The sequence below is a fragment of the Eriocheir sinensis genome, chromosome 19 (genome assembly GCF_024679095.1).
Source record: "Eriocheir sinensis breed Jianghai 21 chromosome 19, ASM2467909v1, whole genome shotgun sequence".
Classification (NCBI taxonomy): Eukaryota; Metazoa; Arthropoda; class Malacostraca; order Decapoda; family Varunidae; genus Eriocheir; species Eriocheir sinensis.
Genome location: NC_066527.1, coordinates 11,148,944 through 11,158,793, shown reverse-complemented (window position 1 = coordinate 11,158,793; position 9,850 = coordinate 11,148,944). Strand labels below are relative to the sequence as shown.

General features: G+C 41.4%; 1 long non-coding RNA gene across 1 annotated transcript; it reads left to right on the top strand.

Moving 5' to 3' along the window:
• The first annotated feature begins 496 nt into the window (after window positions 1-496).
• Window positions 497-9,409, top strand: LOC127000683 (uncharacterized). The gene is made up of 2 exons (XR_007754386.1): window positions 497-1,189; window positions 6,051-9,409. It is a non-coding gene; the product is annotated as an uncharacterized LOC127000683 (long non-coding RNA).
• Window positions 9,410-9,850: the final 441 nt, after the last annotated feature.

The following is a 9,850-nucleotide window of genomic DNA, read 5'->3' as shown; positions in this document are numbered from 1 at the left end:
TCTCTCTCTCTCTCTCTCTCTCTCTCTCTCTCTCTCTCTCTCTCTCTCTCTCTCTCTCTCTCTCTATATATATGTTTATATATACATCTATATATATATATCTATATATATATATATATATATATATATATATATATATATATATATATATATATATATATATATATATATATATATATATATATATATATATATATATATATATATATATATATATATATATATATATATATATATATATATATATATATATATATATATATATATATATATATTTATTTATTTATTTATTTATTTATATTATATTATATTATATATATATTATATTATATATATATATATATATATATATATATATATATATATATATATATATATATATATATATATATATATATATATATATATATTTTTTTACAGCAAAGGAGACAGGTCAAGGGCACTAAAAAGCAAACATTAATAAAAAAAAAGCCCGCTACTCACTGCTCCTAAAAGAATCCAAAGAGGTGGCCGAAAGATAGGTCAGTTTCGGGAGGAGAGGTGTCCTGATACCCTCCTCTTGAAAGAGTTTAAGTCGTAGGCAGGAGGAAATACAGAGGAAGGAAGATTGTTCCAGAGTTTACCAGCGTGAGGGATGAAAGAGTGAAGATGCTGGTTAACTCTTGCATAAGGGGTTTGGACAGTATAGGGATGAGCATGAGTAGAAAGTCGAGTGCAGCGGGGCCGCGGGAGGGTGGGATGCATGCAGTTAGCAAGTTCAGAAGAGCAGTCAGCGTGGAAATATCGATAGAAGATAGAAAGAGAGGCAACATTGCGGCGGAATTTAAGAGGTAGAAGACTATCAGTATGAGGAGGAGAGCTGATGAGACGAAGAGCCTTAGCCTCCACTCTGTCCAAAAGAGCTGTGTGAGTGGAGCCCCCCCACACATGAGATGCATACTCCATACGAGGGCGGACAAGGCCCCTGTATATGGACAGCAACTGTGCAGGGGAGAAGAACTGGCGGAGACGGTACAGAACGCCCAGCCTCGAGGAAGCTGATTTAGTAAGAGATGAGATAATTATGAAGTTTCCAGTTAAGATTTTGAGTTAAGGATAGACCGAGGATGTTTAGTGTTGAGGAAGGTGATAGCTGGGTGTTGTCAAAGAATAGGGGATAGTTGTTTGGAAGATTGTGTCGAGTGGATAGGTGGAGAAAATGTGTTTTTGAGGCGTTGAAGGACACCAGGTTCTTCTTGCCCCAATCGGAAATAATAGTAAGGTCTGAGGCTAAGCGTTCTGCAGCCTCCAGCCTTGAGTCGTTAAGTTCCTGAAGGGTGGGTCTTCTATTAAAAGAAGTTGAATAATGCAGAGTGGAATCATCGGCGTAGGAATGGATAGGACAGTTCGTTTTGGAAAGAAGATCATCAATGAACAACAGAAAAAGAGTGGGACATAGGACAGAACCCTGTGGGACACCACTGTTAATAGATTTAGGGGAAGAACAGTGACCGTCTACCACGGCAGAAATAGAACGGTCAGAAAGGAAACTGGAGATAAAGGTACAGAGAGAAGGATATAAACCGTAGGAGGGTAGTATGCCTCCCAGGGCTTTCCTCGCCAGCAGTACACAGTCACCTGACTTGTGGATACGGTAGGGCAGGAAGACCTCCACCAACACGTGGGAGGAGGGAGGCAGCGAAGGGACGTCCGTCGCGAGCGAGGTCACACTCAGGAAGAGCGCAGCGGCTGCCCCCGGGTCACCGCTCGCCCTCGCTTCCCGGTGGCCAAGATGACAACACTCGCCACAACTGACATCTCTCGTTCTGCGTAACATTTAAATTAACGCTCAAACGGCAATGGGTTATTATTCATTAATAACCTAACACCATGCACTAAATAATAGTGGTTCATGCATACCACGAATACTTCAGCATTGGCAGCAATAGGCGATAATATTATTTGAATAAGCTCCGCCCACTCTTGTGCATTGACCCGTTGAAAAGTAAGAATAATGGAATCTTCCGCGGGAGAGGAATTCCACGGAATATTCCACTCTCGTCTATTCTTGGAATGAGGAATTCATGACACTAAGTTGTCAACATCAAAGGTGACAAACACATTTGATCTCAGATTTGTGGGCAAGATAACTCCATCCTCAGCATGGCGCTTACACACTGCACATGCAATTTCCCTTTTCACCTCCATTACACGGCTGTATGAAACAAAAAGACCAAACTCATGGGCGAGCTTTATCTGTTTCTTCTGACGAGCCTCTCCATGCAACATGAGACCTTGGTACATTGGGAATGGTGTCACATGCTCCTTCCTGTGTCGAATGGCATTGGACTTGGTGGCATGGTGGGTATCACTGCTTGTATTGTATATTATCTGCTGAGCATAGTACATGTAGTTTTGACACGACCATGAACTTGCACATCCGTCTCATCACTGCCCTGTTATAGCAGAATTGCTGGACCCTGAAGGATGACATTTATGAAAGATCGAAGGTGCTCAGGGACAGGAGATGTCAAGCAGTCTGGAGGGAAATTCCCATTGAAAAGATCTTGTTTTTTGAGGCAGCACCTGCGTAGAATTACAGCTGCTCTCATCAACAAAAGAGCGTCATCTTGCCCTAGTTGGTGTTCATGAGTTTTCGCCACAAGGTCACCTGCATTTCTGTTGCTGGAGATGTACACCTCTCTACCCTGAGAAAAGTCTGCCCATTCAGGAAGTATCTCCAAAAGGTATTCTTTAAGGGGAGGCGTCGCCAAAAATGGGTATTTTCACTATTTCAGCCAAATTTTAAAAGTTACTCCAAAAAATAGCTGAACATGTCACACGTTCCCTGTGAAAGTTTGGCAGCTGTACGATAATTCTTTCCCTTTCAAATAATTTGATTTGTATTACTAATTTCGAGGTCCCCTCCCTGCAGAAACCTCCATTTTCTGTAGAATACTCATATATGTTACATTTTGCCTTCTCTTGTCCGATTTTTCCTTTTTTTTTTAAAGAAAAGAGTGTCATCATTCATCTGGCAAAATTCTAGTGGCAGCCAGCAATCCTCGGAGAGTGTAGTTGAGTGAATCAGTCAATCAGTTACTTAGTGCGTCGCGAGCGCTCCTCAGAGGTACATTTGTACTTGTACTTTGGCATTTTTGTTTTTGTTTTTTTATTTTAATCACGGCCCATTGCGCCGCTAGGCTTCTTCTCGGTGGAGCCTGATGGTCGGTCCAAGACTTCTTCCCGGTGGTGCCTGATGGTCGGCCCAGCCCGTTCTGGCGCAGGCGAGTGTTTATAGTGGCGCCATCTTGCATTGGGTCATGCTGCCCTCCCGGAGCTCATCTTTAATCCTAAAATCTAGAGTCCGGGTTGATATGTGGTCTTCTGGACAGCATGTGGGTAGTTTTAAGCCACTCGGCGGCGGCTGAAAAATTCCAGCTTGGTGGCACCGGGCGGGGATTGAACTCGCGTCCTCCTGAACGCGGCGCCGTCACTCTGTCGACTCAGCCACCACCTAGGAAAAAAAAAGAAGCCCAAAAGAATAGAAAGTGACGAAGAAGAAGTAACAGGAGGTATCCACAGAACACTACAGCCCAGGAGATTTCTAGTGCGCGCGCGCACACACACACACACACACACACACACACACACACACACACACACACACACACACACAGGTGCCTGTTATGATTATTATTTTTCATATCATTCATCGTCATTCATAAATATAACTGCATAGGTATCTAAGTTGTATTTTACCACTGTAAGATCCTCTAAAAATCATAACTTTGTACGCTAACTGCATTTACACACAAAATAGCCGATATGTCGAAAGTGCATTTTTTGTACTTTGGAGAATAATAACTCCATTAGTTGTGAAGATAATAAAAATACTCAAACATCTGCTGAAAGACGAGTGGATGGTAAAAAAAATGTTTGTCAGGTTTAAAAAAAAAAAAAAAATACTGCTGATATGATTTATTAAAGGTAAAAAAAAAAGGTAGAATTATGGGACACATCAAATGGTGATTTTGGTAGTTTTTTTTGCGCAGGGACAGTAAGACAATTAAAAATTTGAACGGACAATTTTTAACTAGTGGTGCCATGAGTAAAACTACCCGATAGCGTACATATTGAGTGAACATGCTCTGCTTTTATTACAAGTAATACATTTCGTTTGTAATTTGTTTTCGTACAGAAGCACGAAAGCTATTATGTTGATACATGCAGATCTTATTGCATTTACCTAAGTCTTAAAAGAAAAAAAATACCTTAGAACAATTGAAATAAAATGAATGTACCCTCCACTTATACTAGGCGGCGCCTCCCCTTAAACCTAGTAGAATGGGGTTCTCTAGGGTCAGGACAGGGAGTACCTTGTTCATTCATAAGCGTTCTGTACGACTTTCTCAAGGTTGACATCTTGAAGACAGAATCTGAATCTTCAAGAAGGGCTACAATTTGTGCTGTGGCAATGGGGTCAAAGGGAGGTTGGGCAGGACCTGCAGATGGTCTACGAGCACGTGCAGAATCTCGTAGGTGACAGTAACACTGCAAATGATAGTATGTATCGCCTGCAGGAGCATCAGCAGCTTGTGCAATGAGTTTGCCCAGTAGCAGGAAATTATTGTTAGCCTTTGCCCAGCTCTTTAGATTAGCATCAACATTATCAGTTGCCACCTTTGCAAATTGTTTTGGTGCTCTCCGTCACAGATGATGCAGCGCTGACTTCCTTTTCTGGCTGCTGCTGTGGCTGACCGCAGTTTCTTTGGTGAAGTTGGATTACTGTTGTCTATCTTGTCTAACAGCCGCTTCAGTCGTGAGTTGCTGCAGTAGGTTCTGCAAACCTTATGATACTTTGCATTGTGGGGACGAAGCGTTTCTGCTTTACCTCCCCCTTCATCCAGTTTTTCCCATAAGACCTTCATACCAAAAGGCACAACACTGATGGCTTTGAAGCCCTCTAGGTCTTTTTCAAGTGAGTTGAAGCCTTCATCCCTCCGTGTTTGCAGCTTTTCTGTCTTGTCCTGCTGGCACAGACAGCAAAGGTTCCAGTTGACATCCATCCTCGATAACGACGACGATCAGTACATATCAGCTTCATATCACACGTACCTGCATAAAAATAGAACAAGCTAGTAACACACTCAAATAAAGTCCAGATTTTAAATGTTTTACATGAAAAAATATATAAAGAGAGCCATCAAGTAAGTTCTATGGCTTTCGGATTTGAAATAATGTAAATGTTATTTCGGTTGGTGGCCATATTGAATATTGAAATATTTTTTTTTTTAAACAAAGGAGGCAGCTCAAGGGCACACAAAAAAAGAGAACAATAATAAAAAAAAAAAGTCCGCTACTCGCTGCTCCTAAAAAAGAAACAAAAGAGGTGGCCGAAAGCAAGATCAAATACGGGAGGAGAGGTGTCCTGATACCCTTCTCTTGAAAGAGTTCAAGTCGTAGGCAGGAGGAAATACAGATGAAGGAAGATTGTTCCAGAGTTTACCAGCGTGAGGGATGAAAGAGTGAAGATGCTGGTTAACTCTTGCATAAGGGGTTTGGACAGTATAGGGATGAGCATGAGTAGAAAGTCAAGTGCAGCGGGGCCGCGGGAGGGGGGGAGGCATGCAGTTAGCAAGCTCAGAAGAGCAGTCAGCGTGGAAATATCGATAGAAGATAGAAAGAGAGGCAACATTGCGGCGGAATTTAAGAGGTAGAAGACTATCAGTATGAGGAGGAGAGCTGATGAGACGAAGAGCCTTAGCCTCCATTCTGTCCAAAAGAGCTGTGTGAGTGGAGCCCCCCCACACATGAGATGCATACTCCATACGAGGGCGGACAAGGCCCCTGTATATGGACAGCAACTGTGCAGGGGAGAAGAACTGGGGGAGACGGTACAGAACGCCCAGCCTCGAGGAAGCTGATTTAGTAAGAGATGAGATATGAAGTTTCCAGTTGAGATTTTGAGTTCAGGATAGACCGAGGATGTTTAGTGTTGAGGAAGGTGATAGCTGGGTGTTGTCAGAGAATAGGGGATAATTGTTTGGAAGATTGTGTCGAGTGGATAGGTGGAGAAACTGTGTTTTTGAGGCGTTGAAGGACACCAGGTTCTTCTTGCCCCAATCGGAAATAATAGTAAGGTCTGAGGCTAAGCGTTCTGCAGCCTCCAGCCTTGAGTCGTTAAGTTCCTGTAGGGTGGGTCTTCTATTAAAAGAAGTTGAGTAATGCAGAGTGGAATCATCGGCGTAGGAATGGATAGGACAGTTCGTTTTGGAAAGAAGATCATCAATGAACAACAGAAAAAGAGTGGGAGATAAGACAGAACCCAGTGGGACACCACTGTTAATAGATTTAGGGGAAGAACAGTGACCGTCTACCACGGCAGAAATAGAACGGTCAGAAAGGAAACTGGAGATAAAGGTACAGAGAGAAGGATAGAAACCGTAGGAGGGTAGTTTGGAAAGCAAAGATTTGTGCCAGACCCTATCAAAAGCTTTTGATATGTCCAGCGCAATAGCAAAAGTTTCACCGAAACGGCTAAGAGAGGATGACCAAGAGACAGTTAAGAAGGCTAGGAGATCACCAGTAGAACGCCCCTTGCGGAACCCATACTGGCGATCAGATAGAAGGTCAGAAGTGGAAAGGTGCTTTTGAATCTTCCGGTTAAAGATTGATTCAAAAGCTTTAGAGAGACAAGAAAGTAAAGCTATAGGACGGTAGTTTGAGGGATTGGAGCGGTCACCCTTCTTAGGCACAGGCTGTATGAAGGCATACTTCCAGCAAGAAGGAAAGGTAGATGTTGACAGGCAGAGGCGAAAGAGTTTTACCAGGCAGGGTGACAGCACGGAGGCACAGTTTTTAAGGACAATAGGAGGCACTCCATCAGGTCCATAAGCCTTCTGAGGATTGAGGCCAGAGAGGGCATAGAAAACATCATTTTGAAGAATCTTTCAAACAGGCATAAAGGAGTCAGAGGGGGGATGAGTAGGAGGAATATGCCCAGAATCGTCCAGAGTGGAGTTTTTAGAAAAAGTTTGAGAGAAGAGTTCAGCCTTAGAGATAGATGAGACGGCAGTGTTGCCGTCAGGACTGAGGAGTGGAGGGAAAGATGAAGAAGTGAAGTTGGAGGAGATGTTTTTGGCTAGATGCCAGAAGTCACGGGAAGAGTTAGAGAAAGCAAGGTTTTGGCATTTTCTATTAATGAAAGAATTTTTGGTTAGTCGGAGAATAGATTTGGCACGATTTCGGGGAGAAATGTAAAGTTCATAATTATAATTATTTTTGGCCGCAAATATCCACAGAGACAAATGTTACCTCAAATTTAAGCTCAGATTTGGAATCCTTGATGTCATAAACCCATGAAAAGAGCTTTCATTTAAGTCTCTACGACTTTTGGGTGTAAAGATATGCAGAAGTCCATTTTCCGGTGGCGGCCATCTTGGATCGTCCAATATGGCGGCCCCATTGAGCGGCGGCCTTGGCTCCCGGCGGAAATTGATAGAGGGGGTAAAGTTCTACCTGTGTACCAAATTTCATGCTTTTGGAAGAATCTGCACAATTCTTCCCCTAAGGCCCCGGACTATACTTACTATCTATCCTTTAGGTGGTGATCGTGTGCACGGAGCTCTACCTGCTGGCTCAGGGGGTCGGGTCCGGCCTGCTGCTGACGGAGGAGGTGGTGGTGCTGGTCCTGCTGACGCTCCAGACCACGTGGCTGCTGGTACACGTGTCCCTGGCGGCGGCGGGAGTGCAGGAGCAGGGCCCGTATCCTTGACAACTATTAATACTAAACTTGGTATTAACTTTCGACTTTGGTATTAACTTCACTCTCAAAGTGTATCCTCAACAACTATTAGCCTAATACCTACTCTTAACTTTGGTATTAACTTGAGAGTGCTGGCGAGGACTTCTAAACACTTAATAGTAAAGTTAATAGTGAAACCCAGACCCAGACCCATATCAACATGGCCCCCGGACTTCCTCGTCCAGCCCGCCTCCGCAATTTAGAGTTTGATAGGGCGCTTTGGAACTGTATAACGATGGTGAACTTGTCAAGACATACATATTAGACCGTGCAGGAATGGAGTATGTGACTGATTTGGTGAGAAGAGAGCTACAAGATCCAGTTCAAAGGGAGCATTCCCGCACCCCGGGGTTGAAAGTGATTTTGACTTAAAGGTACTTGGCTACAGGAAAAATGCTGCAGTGTTCAAGTGATGAGTTAGGGGGTAAGCCAGAGTAGTGTAAGCAGGGTGATTGTGGAAACTCTGGCCGCCCTCAGTGACCCGTAGATAGTCGGGAGGTTTATCCAGTCTCCCCTTGATAGGGTGGAGATCCGTGTAAAGCAAGCAGAATTCTACCAACTTGCCGGTGTTGTGGGAGTGATAGACTGTACCCATGTGAAAATAATGGCACCAAAGGAAAACGATGTAGTTTATGTCAACAGAAAAAAAAATAAACATAGCTTGAACATACAATTAGTGTTTGATGCCTTTGTTATTGATTAAAATGTGAAATATTCGAGTTAAGGAAAACAAAACATGGGAAAAAAAACTTTTATTTGTAGCAGAAAGGTACACACATGCAAATGAAAAAGATGACATTAAAATTGCATTAAAATGTCATTTAGAATATGATTTATAATTATTGCTGCCGGTTATTCATATTGAGATAATGGTGGTAAGAAAGCTTGTTAGAGACGTCTGCCAGTGTGAGGGAGGAGGAACGAAAGGTCGAGGTGACCACATCGCGAACATCATGACTTATGAGTGAAGTAAAACGAGGTTACTTGGTTTCTGTTTACAAAGTTCCAAGTGGAAAAACAACTTTATAGTGAATTCAGTGTATACTTTTCTGGAGTATTGTGTTTACTGAGTGAATTGGTGACCAATCTGTTGCTATTTGTGTCTTGCTTGAAGATGTTCATCATTGGATTCAAAGCTATGGTATTAATGTGCAATAGTCATCATAACAAAATACGTAGTAATTAATTATATATGTCAACCTATTTATTTTCATGAGATCATGGTATGACCACTGAAAAACATAGCTTTTTTATCTTGGCTCCATTACAAATTCAGTATATAATTACTCTATTAGTGGAATCTAGTTTTCAGCATCTTTTATTATTATGCCAATATTCTAAGCACTCAGCTTGCAAACATGCTTAGGTTTATGTTGTCAGTTTGGGTCGGACTTATGTGAACACTTTACCAAGTGACCTAAGATTACTCAATGCTCGCAAAGCTATGGTATTAATGTGCAATGGTCATCATACCAAAATACGTAGTAATTAATTATATATGTCAACCTAATTATTTTCATGAGATCATGGTATGACCGCTGAAAACATAGCTTTTTTTATCTTAGCTCCATTACAAATTCAGTATATAATTATTCATATATTCAATAAAGTAGTGGAATCCAGTTTTCAGCATCTTTTATTATTATGCCAATATTCTAAACACTCAGCTTGCAAACACGCTTAGGTTTATGTTGTCAGCTTGGGTCGGACTTAGGTGAACACTTTACCAAGTGACCTAAGATTACTCAGTGCTACCCTATAGGTATACTACATCTTTGATTGTGAGTTCATCAGAGAGCACTGGAGAGCAGCATGAGTCTAATTAGGTGCTAATGAATATCCTGCCTGCATCACAGACTACATAAAATGCAAATATGATCGGTGCCTAAAGGTGTTATAAGCTAATGATGGTGTGTGTGTATATATATATATATATATATATATATATATATATATATATATATATATATATATATATATATATATATATATATATATATATATATATATATATATATATATATATATATATATATATATATATATATATATATATATATATAT